Raw genomic sequence first — 15,128 nt, 5'->3', positions numbered from 1 at the left:
TCAGCTAAACAAAGACGGAAATCTCAGTACTATTCTGGCCAGGGTATGCTTGTGGAATTGAAGGCATACCACACACTGCTTCAAATAGAAAGATATTGGTTTAATCTCAAAGCCTCGCTAGAAGACGTTCCACAAAAGCATTATTTCTCTTGTTCCTTGAGCAATTGAGGAAGCGAAGCGGGCTGCTTGTCTTGCCTCGAGCCCATAAGAGAAGTACTGCTCTGGACTAGGATGGTGCTGTTCTGCTTAAAACTAGGCTAGGAAATGGGCCTAACTCCACTCGGATGAGAGAGCTTCCTATAGGTTAAAGGGCCCCTCACGGAAGGAGCATTTCCTCAATCTCTTCCAGAAATAGGAGCTCGAAACCTTGCAAGCGGGAAAGCTTCTATCTCTTATAGAAAATCGACATAGGGGAAAGAGAACTACAAGAAGTCTACAACCTTACTAATAACTAAGAAAGGTGCTTTCTTTTACTAATGCAAGACTCCTCTCATTCTCAAAGTAGTTGTCTCTGTCCCGCTATTCCTACCTCTGGAATAGAGTAAGCTTCTCTTCTTTCGCTGCCTCTGCCTCTCCTCTGGTTTAGAACCCCCAAATCCACAATGACAATGATTGCTTCAAGGTCCATCTTAATAGAAGACCCGATCCATCTTCTCTTGAATCTCGACATTTCATCCAAAGAATAGAAAATGGTTAACACATGCCGATTGGAGAACGTATTCCCTTCCCAGCTATTAGTGAAACAGGGGCCATCACTCTAATACGAATCGAAAGAATCACTATCGGGTTTGGTACCAACCAAGATTATCGTGGTTGAAATACCATCAATTTTTCATAGTTATTAGAGCTTCTAATTAAGTCGATTTAAATAATATTCTGATTCAATCAGTATTATCTCGTTCATACTCCTCACCTGAGAAGCATTTCATTAACCACCTGAGGAGTGGTAACAAGTACCTCCCTTGGGGTCGGGTAGCTACAGTCACACACAGTTCTTGTACACAGTAAGACAGTAGCTGCAGTAGTTACTGTAGCGTAAGACAGTCACTCTCACAAGTATGGTTTAAACAATGTTCTATCGGTTTGACCACCAGGTTTAACAAGTTTGAAACATAGGGTAGATGCTAGCTACCCAACTGTAGCTGCAATAGCTACACTGTACATCCTTAGCCGGTAGCCAGTAGCCAGTGGGTAGGAAACCTTGCCCGCCGACTAAAAAAACGAGCGATTGAGAGTGGATTTCAGGTTCGATAGTGTCAAGAAGGTATTAGCCACCGGTGACCGTACTTTCGTAAAAGCACCATTGGGCGGTGGTTCCACTTCTCTTCTTCCTCTTGAACCTCGAACAAAAAAAGATCTCGGCATCAGCTCGACTAAGAGTTCCGAATAAAAAAAGTAAACTTCACTTTACTTAAGACGAAGGAACCGAGTGCAAAAAAACAAAAACCGGTTTCGCTTCAAACTATTAGTAATTAAGACTAAAAGTAAGGAAGTCCTTTTCTTGACTTTGGCCTACGTTCATTATACCTACCCCCTTTTTAAAGAACTTTATTTCAATCTCAACAAAGAAATGAAAGCATAACTCTTTGCTTGTTGTCCTCTTACTTACTCAATTGTGGAGGTCTCTCGGGTGTCTGATCCGATCAGTCTCGTGATGAAGAAAATTCCGATCTTCCACTAAGAAAGGTCTTGTCACGACAACTCAATTTGTCCGGTAAACTACTAGGGGCTCCCCATCATTTAGTAAAAGGGAGGGGAGATTTGCTCCTCATCCGGGGGTTCATTTCATTCATTATTCACTCAAAAGTGAAAGTCTTAAAAACTTCATAGAATTCATGATCGGCCATTCCATTTGTGCTTTCAGCAAGTAGGCGACGCGAATCTATTTCTATGCTTCAATCGGATACCAATTGCTTGGATGCGTTTGAAGCCTCGAGATGACTTGCAGAAAAAAAGCTTTCTAGGTTTGTCTTCTGTCTCCGTAACAAATAGTCCATTTATTGATGGGCGAACGACGGGGATTGAACCCGCGCGTTGTGGAATCACAATCCACTGCCTTAATCCACTTGGCTACATCCGCCCCTACCCCCGCACTTCAGTCTCTATCTACGATCAGATCCTTTCTGAACTCCCCTATGACCCTACAAAAGAGAAGCTTTTTCCTATACTATAGTTGCAAATCTATTGTTCTCTTTCCGAATTAGGTGAAAGAAAGCTTCAAACAAAGAGGTTGGGCTGTTCACTTCATTGATTTGACTTCACTTTACTTAAGATTAAAGAAAGAGATGGGCCGGGCGGGCAGTAAAGGCTCATTTAGTAGACAGCGAGAGAGCAGCAAGCACCTACTCCTATCAAAATGAAAAGAAGCTGAACTTGAATTGAAGAAGCGAGCCCCTATCAGAGAAAGGAAAACCGTTGCGCGTTAGCGCATTCGTTTTCTTGCTCGTTAGCGCCCTTCCTTCAGCTGGCTTCGCCTAATCTATTCATCTCTTTTTTAAAATGGATATTTAGGGATCTCTCTTGTTCATAGATCTTGAAACCAGATCTATCTCCGGAAGAACCAACATTTAAAGGGTGTAAGCAACGGAAGGTTCTCACCCTGTCCCCGACATTGTTCTCCGACGATGTCCCCTGGGGGAAAGGGACACCATTCTCTTTCTTTCTTCAATCGTTCCAATCAGGACAAGTGGGTTGGTTCGTTTCGTCCTCCTATCTACGCAATTCTCTGTCTTCGTTCGTGATCATGTTGGGCGAAAGTTGTAGAGGAGCGGCTGTGAAAGGGCTCTTCCCCCCTTTCCATTGAAGTAGAGAGGGCTTCCTTCTCCGCCATTCCGGCCTATTATAGGGATTTTACCGATGCTGAAGGTAGCTTGCTTACCAAGCCACCCACTTGAGAAGCTGGTCGCTAGAAAGAAGCGACGAGGAAGCGAAGCTGTCTACGAAGCTTTGCTTCTCCCCCTGTAGTCGTAATACTTGGCTCGTCGCTACTTTGATTCAAAAGGTAACCGATGGTTCCCGACTTTCTCTGGTTTCCGCAACCGGAACCCTTTTTCCGATTACATAAACTTTTTCTTTTTCATAGCGATATGCTCTAAAAAATAGTGAAGGATAAGCAACGCTTCTAGAAGAAGCGGTTGCTTCCCGCCTACTTCATTCCTACTGCCTCCTTCGGTGAGAAGTTCCCTTCCTTACAATTCAAAGAAAAAAAGAAAAAAAGAAAAAAATGCCTGATTGGTCTGCTCAGCAAAAGTACAAAGTGGACCACTGTTTGGCTGACCCCCTTCTTCCCATTCGGGTTGGGTTGACCCAGAAGTACAGTAAGAAGGAATGGAACCGCTTGAGAGTCTTCTGAAGTTCACACTTGGGTAAAGACGACTGACTTTGGAAACGGAACACGAACCAATTTAAGCTATTCCGGCTTCTTATTGAGCGTAGCGAAATCAAGGTTTATGAGAAAGTCAGCGAAGTTTCTATGATGTTCTACGTTTGCGCAGTCTCGCTCCACAGTGACAGTGGAAGGCTCCCCACCTGAGCCTCGTTAGACTCAGCAGAAGTGTAAGGTGTAAGTGAAGAGAATAGAAGAGATGAAGTCCGCCCCTTAGCCTAGTCTATATCCACAGCTGGCGCAACTCCGTCTCACTACTACTTAATTAATTCATTAATGGCTAAAATTTTTTATAACCTGAGCTTTCCTTAACCAGTTGACCTTACTTCGTAACCTTAGCCTCTCTTTCTTTATAGTTCGACTAAGTGACTTCGTAACCGAAACCTACTTTTTTTCTTACTGTAGCATAGGCCTTCGTCACTTCAAACGGGCCCTTTGCCCCTCTTTTTTTTTTTAGAAAGAGCGGGGCCTTACTTATTCAGGGGGTGGGGGAACCCGTAGGAAGGGGGGACGAACCGCCGAATTGACATCTGAAATCCCCAACATGAACACAAATGAAATCTTTAATTTCGTATAGAAAGAAAACTAACCACTTCTATTCTCAGAGCCCACGGAGCGGTATATGAAGAATGGCTTTTTGGTCCCTTTCGTCCAGTGGTTAGGACATCGTCTTTTCATGTCGAAGACACGGGTTCGATTCCCGTAAGGGATAGGTACTCATTCCCGGCCGCTTTCAGTTAGTGTTCATTGCTGAGTGATCGCTCGCTATCTGGCTGGAAAAGGTGGTCCAGAAGCTTCCTCTCTCCCAGCAAGCAAGATGAGATCACCACTTCTCTCGGACTTCTTTTACTTCGTAACCTTAGCTTTAGTTGTCCTTTCATAGATTCTCGAATCTCCGACAGATATAATATCCATATGCGTTCTTTCTCTCTTCCCCTCAGCCATAGAGTCATCTTTCCCTCTTTTTCACTATCTCGCCCAGCATATCTGCCAGGAACAAGAGCATATCTAAGTCCCCTATTCAGTTGAATCAGATCTAGTAACGCTCACTGCTGAGGCGAAAGAAAGGAGCAAGATACGGCCAAAAACCCGGAAACTCTCGCGCAGGGACAAGCGTAGGCCTGTAGCGCGCCCTTCAACTAGGAAGAAGTGCTTTTCTTGGCAAAGCGAGGAAGCACAGTTTCGCGCCTCTCCATAGCCCCTCTATACTCTAGAGGTATTAGTACCAAGCTGGAAGCTTGCTGTGTAATTTCATAAAGAAAGGTGTGTGAACCTCAGTGAGTCCGGGTTTCATTTCAAACTAGCCTCCTGGACTGAACCTACCTTCTTAATAGGTTATAACTATCAATAAAGTAGGAATGGCAGAAAAGGAGATGCGCTTTCTTGAGTTACAGACAAGGAACTCCATTCTGTTGACTCTACTAGATAGAATAGAACCCGTCTTTTTTCATAGTCTAGTCAAAAGAAGAGTTTGATCCTGGCTCAGAAGGAACGCTAGCCATATGCTTAACACATGCAAGTCGAACGGGGAGCTGGGCAGAAGGAAAAGAGGCTCCTAGGGTTTATGAGAATCATATATAAGATCTCGTCTAAAGGCAGGGGTGTTCCTAGTGTATTGTTAAACTTAGATTGGGCTTAGTTGGGCCTTTATGTGTAAACCGAAATCTATTGGTTTTGGTGGGCTTTACTTTGCTTTGGGCCTAGGTTGGTAGTCTATATATAGGATGTATGTTTACATTTGTGGGTTGCCAGTTGGTTCGTGAGTGGGTCATCAGCTGGGTAGTTGGTTCACGAGTTCTTGGCCGTCTAAGGGTTTTCATAAACGAGTATTGTATTAATAGTGCTTAAGCACCCGACGTTAATATTAACGTGTGTTTTGAAGCCATTCTTGTGTTCGACGTGTTTGTGTTTTATTTTTGTTCTTGAATCATCTAGTGTTGGAATTTCGCACCAACACCTAGATTGTTGATATCATAATTGTAGTGATCCAGATTCGGGACTTACAAAAGTAAACAATCATCCAAATGACCTAGTTTTTCAAGATTACCACATGCATGTAAGTATAACCTTGAAAAACCATGGGGAAACCAAAACCCCAAAAACTTTCGGCCATATGGTAAACCCACCATAAACCCGAAAATTTTTGGGTCTAATGAAGCATGCATTCGTATAAGCGGCTCTTGATGCCATTGTTGGGTTTTAACAAGATTATCAAAGTGATAAAACCTTACTTTTACCAAAAACGCAGCGGATAAATGTTTTAAATCTTGTTAGTTTATAGTGTATAAAACCAATTTTATACATGCAAAACCCAAACCCGGATCCAAATACGAAATACATACTATCAAACACATGCATGTCACTATAAGTCCATGCATGTTAAGACTACCTTTCAAAACCAAGGAAATGTGAAAGGGATGATGAATGGTAGGCTAGAACTTCAAGATAGGAGTTCCTCAAGCTTGTATACCCTTCAAGCCTTCAAGCAAACACCTTGTAGCTAGGATTTGCACTCAAAAATTTTCTTCCTCCCTTGGCTCCTCCTCTTGGCCGAAAATTAGAGAGAAAAGAGAGAGAGAGTAGAAAACATTTTTGTTACTTGCAAAAAAAATGAAAGTGAAAGAGGAAGTAAGTGTGTATCTTTTGGCACCACCCATGGCACCAATTAGAAACCTTGCATGTCTCCACTAACATTTGAAATAACAATAAAATAATAAGAGAGAAAGAGATTCCTTCCTTGTTATTATTATTATTATTATTATTATTATTATTATTATTATTATTATTATTATTATTTTTAAACCTTCCATCTATATATTTGTGTTATAAAACTTATTACTTATAAGTGTAACACAACATATAGGCAACATGCTAGGTAACCATTTTCACATATTGTTATTTAATCATCTTAAATAACACTATGGAATGTTCTCTCTCAAAATATAAATCATCCATATGATTTTATTCATTTCACAAGTACATTTTATTTAGAAACCCTTTTCCAAATAACATAAGTGTCAATATTTATTTACTTATGATCATATCATATATAAACAAATATAATTGGTGTTCGTCTAGCTTGTTATTGGGTATGACCCGACTTGGATCATAACGTACTAGCCACATCAATTATAATATGTGTCTTGGGCAGACCGAGTCCAACACATTTATCCGCTACACTTTTGGTAAAAGTAAGGTTTTATCACTTTGACAATTTTGTTGAAACCCAACAGGCACATCCAAAGATTTCCAGATACTTGGTTAATTTATTTAAGGAATTCTAATATGACCGATTTATGGTATAAGAGACTTGCTCCCATGAGTAAAAAGGAATTCCTTATTATTGAAGAAAGATGCCTTGTTCGGTGTGAAAGAACTGTATTTGAAGAAGTGTTCTCGGTGTATGAATGGTAAGCAAAAGAGAGTTTCTTTTCATAGTCATCCGCCTCATAGAAAAGAAAGTATACTAGACTTGGTGCATTCAGAATGTTTGTGGTCCTATGAAGACTAGAACACTTGGGGGCTACTTATAATTTGTCACATTTATTGATGATCATTCGAGGAAGGTGTGGGTTTATATAGGCTATGATCAAGTATTTGATGTATTTAAGAAGTTGCATGCTTTAGTTGAGAGAAAAACTGGGAAACAACTCAAGTGTATTCGAACATACAATGGAGGTGAATATATTGGTCCTTGTTATGCTTATTGTAGAGAGAAAGGTATTCGATACCAAAGACCACATTCAAAGACACCACAGTTGAATGCTTTAGCAGAACGGATGAATAGAACATTAATTGAAAGTTTTAAATGTTTGCTATTACATGCAGGGTTGCCTAACTCCTCTTGGAGTGAAGCTTTCAATATGGCGGTAGATGTTATTAATCTTACTCGTATTGCTTTGCACATTGATTTTCCAAACAGAGATTGGAGTGACAAAGATGTTTTATATCGTCATTTGCGGGTATTTAGATGCAATGCATTTATGCATATTCCCAATGATGAAAGATCACAAAATGATGTGAACTCCGGACAATGTATATCCCTTGGTTATGGGCAAGATGATTTTGGACACAGGTTATACGATCAGGTTTCAATGACGCTTGCAAGAAGTCGTGATGTTATGTTTGTGGATGATCAGAGTTTGAAAGTTATTGAGAAGACGTAGGTGGTTCCTCAGTACACTAATGATCTCATTGATTTGAATCCTATTCCTACTCAGCATTCTGAGCCACATCATGAAAATGGTATTGAAAAAGACGAACAACATGGTTTGAAAACACAAGATAAATTGGAGGATGTCCTTGATCATATGAGTAGTTTCCTGATTGATTATTCTTGTTTTTCACTTCGGATCTATCACATACGTAAAATACCTTGTGTTCTTTTCTCATCTTTTCATAGTGCCTTTTCAACTTAGGAGTTATCTTTGAAAGCCTTGGAATTTATTCATCATTCCTCTTCTTTAATGCCTTCTTCTTCTTTTTACCATTAGATGATTTGTCACTTTTGCAGCTACAAGTGATTCCTTTACTAGAGTATTCACTCCATTTATTCTTTTCATTTACCTCAAAAGTTTCCTTCATAACAAACTCACCCTCTTTGTTCACAGTCACATTTTCATATTTCTTCACAAACTCCTGTTTATCCTCAAACACATTCTTAAATTGCTTTAAATATTCATTTCTGCTCTCTTTGCCCACTTTGAGTGGATATTTGTCACAAAAAGGTGGTGGTACCATCTTGTATCTTTCTTCAGGAGTCATCTTCTCAACATATCCCACTATGTTTCCAGTTGTCACAAGGTTTTTCAAAAATTCCATTTGGATCAGTAGCTCTGAGTTCTTGAGCTTCTCTCAGTTTACATCTTTTTCAACCCTTCAATCTCAACAGTCATCTTAGATTGAGTCATGTAAGCTTGCATACAATCTTCTTCCAAACTTTCACCTGCCGAACCACCTTATTCCTCAAACGCCTTTCCTGACGGTCAAGTATAGCAATAGGTTCTTCAATGTAGTTCAGTTTACTATCGAGCTCAATATCACCATGAGGCACGTGGGCCTCCTCGTCTGCCAAACATTTCCTCAAATGAGACACGTGGAAAGTAGGATGAATCCCCGCGAGCTCATCGGGCAAATCCAGTTTCTATGCTACCTCACCAACCCGTGACAAGATACGGAACGGACCAATGAATCTCGGACTAAGCTTCCCCTCTTACAAAAATGAATAATACCTTTCCAAGGAGAAACTTTTAACATGACTCGATCACCAGCCTCGAGCACAATATGCCTCCGCCTTTTGTCCGCATAGGACTTTTGATGATCCTGAGCGGCCTTCATAAAAGCCTTAATCTTATAGAGCTTCTCAGTCGTAGCCTCAACCACCTCCAAACTAGCCAACTGTTTCTGACCAATGGAGCCCCAACAGACTGGGGTCCTACACCTACGCCCATACAACATCTCAAACGGCGGCATCCCAATAGTGGCGTGGTAACTGTTATTATAAGAAAATTCGACCAACGGTAAATAACGATCCCAACTACCACCAAAATCGATAACATCCTCGAGAGTCTGTATGGTCCTCTCGGATTGCCCATCCGTCTGCGAGTGATAAGCGGTACTAATGAGGAGTTTGGTACCCATCCCCTCACGAAACTTCTTCCAAAACCTGGAGGTAAAAAGCGTATCCCTATCCGAAACAATAGATACCGGCACCCCGTGCCTAAAAACAATCTCACGAATAAATGCATCAGCCAACAGCTAGGAATTATAAGTTCCTCTAATCGGCAAGAAGTGAGCACTCTTAGTCAATCTATCCACGATTACCCAAATGGTGTCATATCTTCCTCTAGGAGTACGAGGCGACTTAGTCACAAAATCCGTCGTAAGATGCTCCCACTTCCACTCAGGTATTTCCAGGAGTTGAATTTTCCCAAAAGGCTTCTGGTGCTCAGCCTTAACTTGTAGACATGTCAAACACTTACTCACGTATTGAGCCGCCTCATACTTCATCGCAGGCCACCAATAATTCTTCTTCAGGTCTTGGTACATCTTTGTCGCGCCTGGATGAATGAAATAGCGCGACTTGTGTGCTTCATCCAATATCTTACTCCTGAATCCCCCATACTTGGGTACCCATAAACGACCGTCCTTGTACTTCACCCCGTCACCGACGTCTTCCAACAATCTTTCCTGACCCCAAATACGTCCTGACATAATCCATTCCACCTGTAAGGCTTCATTCTGAACATTGGCTATCTGTTTCAAAATATCGGGCTTAAGAATAAGATGGTAAGATTTCATGCGAATAGGTTTCGGTCTCTCCTTCCGGCTCAACGCGTCGGCTACCACGTTAGCCTTACCGGGATGATACATAATATCCAAATCATAATCCTTAATCCAATCCAGCCACCTACGCTGACGCATATTCAGTTCCTTTTGCTCGAAGAAATACTTTAAGCTCTTATGATCGGTAAAGATAACACAAGGGAAACCGTACAAATAATGCCTCCACAACTTAAGGGCAAACACAACCGCCGCTAGCTCCAAATCGTGAGTAGGATAATTCACCTCATAAGGCTTTAACTGCCGTGAGGCATAGGCTATGACTCGGCCTCGCTGCATCAGAACACACCCAAGCCCCTGATAAGAGGCATCAGAATAAACAACCAGATCGTCAGTGCCATCGGGTAAAGCTAAAATCGGAGCATGCGTTAACCTATTCTTTAATTCGAGGAAAGCCTCCTCCTGCTCAGAACCCCACACAAACATAACGCTCTTTTTAATCAACTTGGTCAACAACGAAGCGATTTTCAAAAAGTCAGGAATAAAGCGGCGGTAATACCCCGCCAAGCCCAGAAAACTACGAATTTCGGACGAAGACTTAGGAAATTCTCAATCGTTTACAGCTTCCACATTTGCAGGGTGAACCAATATACCACTCGGGTTAATCACATGACCCAAGAACTGAACCTCGCGTAACCAAAAAGAACACTTCAAAAATTTCGCGTACAATTTATTCTTTCGCAGAGCTTCCAAAACTTTCGTGAGATGACTGGTGTGATCGGATTCACTTTTGGAGTACACAAGAATGTCGTTGATGAACACAATAACAGAACGATCAAGCATCGGCCTATAGACCCGGTTCATAAGATCCATGAACGCAGCCGGTGCGTTGGTCAAACCGAAAGACATCACGAGGAATTCATAATGCCCATAACGAGTGCGGAAGGCAGTCTTAGGGATATCTTCCTCATGAATTTTCAACTGATGATACCCGGACCTAAGGTCGATCTTCGAGAACCAAGTAGCTCCTTGGAGCTGATCAAATAAGTCGTCGATCCTTGGTAGAGGGTACCGATTTTTCACAGCGAGTTTATTCAATTCACGGTAGTCGATGCACATCCGCATGCTACCGTCCTTCTTCTTGACGAACAAGACCCGAGCACCCCAAGGTGAGATGCTCGGTCGAATGAAGCCCTTGTCAAGCAAGCCTTTCATTGAGCCATAAGTTATTTCATTTCATTTGGTGCTAGACGGTAAGGGGCTCGAGCAACGGGTTTTGGGTCTAGCACAAGGTCTATCTGGAACTCGACCTCGCGATCCGGCGGCATCTCTGATAAATCATCTGGAAACACATCCGGGAAATCCCGAACAATAGGAACATCACCGACGGTAGCCACCTCGGTTTTCACGTTTATAGCATACCCCAGATACGCCCTGCACCCCCGCTGTATCAGTTTTCCCGCCTTAAGCATGGATATGATATGTGGCGTCGCACCATTCCGATCACCGAAGACCGTAATTTGGGTCCCATCCGGGGCCTTTAGACGTACAAGTTTTTGACCAGAAATGATCTGAGCATCAACACTTGTAACGATTCCGACGAAACCAGGTATACCCTAACCGGTAGACTGTAGTTACGTCATATTTAATGTCGGGTACATGAATTACCATAGTAATTATACGAGAATACAGGGTTCACTGTATGGATTGCACGTGAATATATAATTAATCGTATTGAATATGCGATCAATCGATCGATAGTTATTGAAACCCTAACGATTCTAGGGTTCAATTATAGACGAGATATATGATATTTAGTGATGTTACGAAGTATTAAAGCTTCGGGATAAGTGGATTAAAGCACAGAAAAAGGATTTCGATTTAATAGTACGTCGGTACGTTAAACGAAACCTTTAATACCAAACCGAACAAGAGACGATCGATCAAGCCGAAAAAGATGCACAATTATTAATACTATGATGTTTTAAGTTAATAAATGTCATGGTTTAAGTTTTTAAATCGGTTTTATATATATTTCATTTTTTTAAGCCGAAAAACGACCGTTTTAGCTTCGTTTTAAGCCGAATTAAATGTTTAACCGAAAAACGAACTGAACCAGATTATCCAAATCATTATCCGGATTACGAGAATCCAAATATGTGGCTTAAAATGAAGTTGTGGGTCCCACCCCACCCATCCAAAATTCCGATCGGACCTTAAGTCCACAATCCCATTTTTATTTTCTTTTTCTCATCATCCATTCAACAATCCTTCATCTCTCTCAACTTTAACATCCAAAAATCCGGAAATTGAGCAAGAAAACCGAGGTAAAAATCGTGTTATATACGTGTTCATCTTCGTTTCTTGAGTTTGTTTGCAAGAAAATGAGGTTTCAAAGATGAAAACCGATTCTTGCATGATCAAGTGATGTATACAGGTTATACAAGGGATCTTGGTCCAAGAAAGGAGTTAAACGAACCAAAAACGAATTTTTACGGTTTAAATCTTTGTTTTTGAATCATAACCGAAACCATGAAAGAAATGGCTTGATCGTGAGTGTAACTTGCTTGGTATTGTGGTATGTTGTTTGTAGGCTCTGTGTTTAGTGGTAGATAAGGCGGAAAGACGAGTTTGTAGCTTGTAGTGGCGGAAAACGAAAGGTATATTCGGTTTATGTCGGTGTATGTGTTTTTGGACAGATTGTTGTTCGTTTAGAGTTAGATCATGAAATTTTACAGAGGTGTTAAACACATGAAAATATGAGTTCTGTGAATTTTTGGTAATTTTTGGATAAAGGATGAATATTTGGTGAATTTAATGCTCGGTTTTGGCCAAAAATGGTGAAAAATAGTTAAATATCATGAAAAATTCTGGAAAATTTCAGATAAGCTTTTTATATCATGTATAAGTTACACACAAAATTTGAGTTCAGTTAGAGAAGTCTAAGTAGGCTTTTCGGTTAAATGAGTTCTAGGGTGTTCTAGCTCGGTTTTAGTAAAAATGGCATGTAAAAGAAGATTTTGGTTCTGGAAAAATTACAAGGGACTATATGAATGGCAGTGGACATCCAGGAAAAATTTGGGATTTTTCTAAGATCGTTTGGTATTTACGACATATTTAGTGTTTAAATGGTGTTTAAAAATAAATAAATAACTTTTAAATATAAGAATTAATTCTGGAAATATTTTTATAAAATTCCCCACTGTTAAAAAGTGATTTGTGCAAAATTTCAAGATCCGAGAGTAAACGGATAATTATTTGTGCTAATTATCAAACTTTTAAAGTTAAAACGCGTAAACCGGTGAAGTTCGCTTAAGCGAGCTGACTGGTGTATAAAAACCCTAAAAATGAACTATTTTCATATAAATGAGTTAGACAAGTAAAAATAAATCATCCGAAAATAATTCGGATGATTTGAGTAATTTTAACCTATTTTAACAGTTTCCGGTACGCCAAAGACGGAAACGGGTCCCGAGGCCAATCGGGAGGTCTAAACCGAGCTATAATTTCACATCTTTAATTAAATTATCAGTCAACCACTATTTTCGGGTCGTGTGTGACCAAACTCATTTTTGAAACATAAAAACGGATAACCGTGCTAGGCACGCAAAACGAGAAAAACGACTAATAGTAGTTGTGACCATGGAACTCTAAACGACATCACAATCTGAGTCCGAAGAAGTGTTTCTGGGTTAACCTTGCCCCCAGAACGGGTACAGTGCTGGGTTAACAGTGTCCCCAGATGTACCAGTCGATACGGTTAAAAGATTATATAAACAATAAGTGTATAATAACGATCTTAGGGATCATATTACAGATTGGACGCGTTAATTGATAATGATTGTTGTTACCTGCTTGCATGTGCTAAGGTGAGTTTCACGAGCCCCTTTTTCTGAATTGTTTTCAAATATTTTCGCGGGGCGTAAGCATGTTTCTATTAAAATGTTTAAGTACATACTGAACGCATGGACTTGCGTGTGTTTATAAATATTTGATTGTACGGGAATCGTACGGAATGGGTACAGGACTGGGTTAACAGTGTCCCCAGATGTCTTTGGAAGTGTTTCCGGGTTAACATTGCCCTCGGAGGGAGTACAGTACTGGGTTAACAGTGTCCCCAGGGGTTCCTAGAAGTGTTTCCGGGTTAACATTGCCCCCGGAGTGAGTACAGTACTGGGTTAACAGTGTCCTCAGATAATATTATATTATGATATGGATTTATCATGGTTTACTAAAATTGTGAAACTCACCAACTATTCGTAGTTGACCCGTTTTCTCACATGCTTTTCAGGTACAATTAAGATGAAGTGATTGCTTACGTGCTAAGTGCTTGATGTGTGTAAGATTTGCGTGTGGGATGTTAGGAAACATTATAACAGATAGAATTATGTATCATATTGTATGATGTGTGTATCACCTAGACGGTAATGAAATACGAGATAATGAAATTTTGAAGTATATTAATGCATTCAGTTTTCTTTATAAACAATGTGGTTGATATCAGAGGTGTTTGTCGCATCCCGTTTACGTTTCCGCTGCGGTTACGGGGTGTTACAACACTCGCGAGCCAATCCATCCCAAGCACCACATCAAAACAGCCAAGCGGCATCAAGTACAGCCGCACCGGAAATCAACACCCAGACAACTCGATAGAACAACCCTGAATAGCCCTAGTAACGGAAACAGACTTTCCTACGACGATCTCAACCTCAAACACATCGGCTACGCGCTGGGGTTATTTATTCAACGAGGAACAGAAAGTGGTAGACACAAAACTTCTACTAGCACCCGAATCAAATAGGACCGATACCTGTAATTCATCAAGTAAAAAGGTACCTGGGATAACATTACACTACTGCTTAGCTACACGATCACACATACGATTCCGAAAGAAAGAGAAATTATAACGGTAGAATATAAAGATGAATAAGGAAAAAGTATCTGAAACAACGTCCGCATCATCCTTTGCCGCTCTCTTGGAGATGTTGAAGGCCCTCGCCTTGACCTTCGGCTTCTCTTCCACTTTCCCCCTCAAGGAGGTCCCCTGATCGGACCCCCCCCCCTCCCCCCGCCTTGTTAGTAGGACAATTTAATGCCAAGTGGCCGGCCCACTTACAGCGGAAACAAGTCAACGTCGGACACTCGAAATGGGGGTGTCCAACCTTATCACATCAAAAACAGTAACCAGAACCAAGCTTACATTCCCCCTTGTGCGGTTTCCTATACTTCTTGCATTTACCAAACGCTGCATCCCTCTTAAAATCCGAAGCCTCAGTCTTAACCCTCTTCTCAGCCGAATTAAAGTTGTTTCCCCCGAGCCGTACCGTACAAATTTGAGTTCCACATCTTCCTAGTCTCGGTTAGCGGTAACTTCTCTCTCTGATCATATAATGTGTCCGCTCGGGTAACCACCGAGTGAAACGAGCTCATGTCAGTGGTCACCACGCCCCTACGAATATCC

The 15,128-nt window shown here is 41.1% G+C and overlaps 1 non-coding gene across 1 annotated transcript; it reads left to right on the top strand.

Moving 5' to 3' along the window:
* The first annotated feature begins 4,025 nt into the window (after positions 1 to 4,025).
* TRNAE-UUC (transfer RNA glutamic acid (anticodon UUC)) lies at positions 4,026 to 4,097 on the top strand. Its single transcript has one exon. It is a non-coding gene; the product is annotated as a tRNA-Glu (tRNA).
* Positions 4,098 to 15,128: the final 11,031 nt, after the last annotated feature.

The sequence above is a fragment of the Bidens hawaiensis genome, unplaced genomic scaffold (assembly GCF_021521415.1).
Source record: "Bidens hawaiensis isolate Kalapana, Puna unplaced genomic scaffold, B.hawaiensis_p1.1 tig00005806_1, whole genome shotgun sequence".
Classification (NCBI taxonomy): domain Eukaryota; kingdom Viridiplantae; phylum Streptophyta; class Magnoliopsida; order Asterales; family Asteraceae; genus Bidens; species Bidens hawaiensis.
This window is presented reverse-complemented; position numbering and strand designations above follow the sequence as displayed.